Genomic DNA, 981 nt, shown 5'->3' on the forward strand with positions numbered 1-981 from the left:
AATGGGTAAGTAAAATATATAGCTTATCAGGCAAAATGTAGTTAAAATAAATCAGAAAAAGACAACTAGGAGTGCCAGAGAATAAAGACAAGAATGTTATTTCAAAGAGGGTATCAAGGAAGACCTTACTGAGAAGGTGACATTTGAGCAACGATTTAAAGGAAATGGAGGTTGTGAGCCATGCAGAGAACTTGGGAGAAATCCTTATGGGCAGAAAGAACAGCCAGTGTGCCAAAGCAAGGAAACCACTAAAGCTAGATTCAAATGAGGAGAGGAAGAGTAGTAATAACTGAAATTAATTTTTAGTAGAAAAATGATGTGATATGTTAAAAGGCTCACTCTAGCTTCTGTTTTGTGAATAGGTTGCAAAAGGTATGGGTGAAAGAAAGAGACAAGTTCTGAAGCCATTGCAACAATCCAGCTTTACCATGAATGATAGTGGATTAAACCATGCCAATAGTAGGGCTTAACTTCTAGTTCCTTGGCAGGTTTAAAATTTTTTCTTGGATCCATTTTTTTCCACATGCAAAATGAGGTTAATAATGGCTTCACTTTACTGTAGTTCTGAGAATTCATTTTTGTTTGTTTATTTTTAACCATGAAGAGAGGAGCAAAAGAATTCAAAGTATATGTGAGAGAGTGATTATAATGATAGACTGTGGAACTTAATCTGAGTAAGGAAGCAAGGAAGGGCATAATAAAATGTGAGGAATAATTAGAAAAAAAGGGGTTGGATTTGTAGATTGTGTGTCTCATTGCGGTTGAAGAATTATTTGATTTTGAGTAGCAGAGAGAGAAATAGCTGGAAAGATAGAATTCAGTGATTGAAAAGTAGAATCCAGGAATTTGAGATTAAGACTTTCATACTTTTTGGACTCTTCCACCATGTTCACCCTTACCTGATACACTTCTATGCATTAACCATTGCAAATAGGTTTTAAATTTGGATATTTTGATTTCTCAGTAGTGACTGCCTACAGT

The sequence above is a fragment of the Pteropus alecto genome, unplaced genomic scaffold (assembly GCF_000325575.1).
Source record: "Pteropus alecto unplaced genomic scaffold, ASM32557v1 scaffold239, whole genome shotgun sequence".
In the NCBI taxonomy this organism is placed as follows: domain Eukaryota; kingdom Metazoa; phylum Chordata; class Mammalia; order Chiroptera; family Pteropodidae; genus Pteropus; species Pteropus alecto.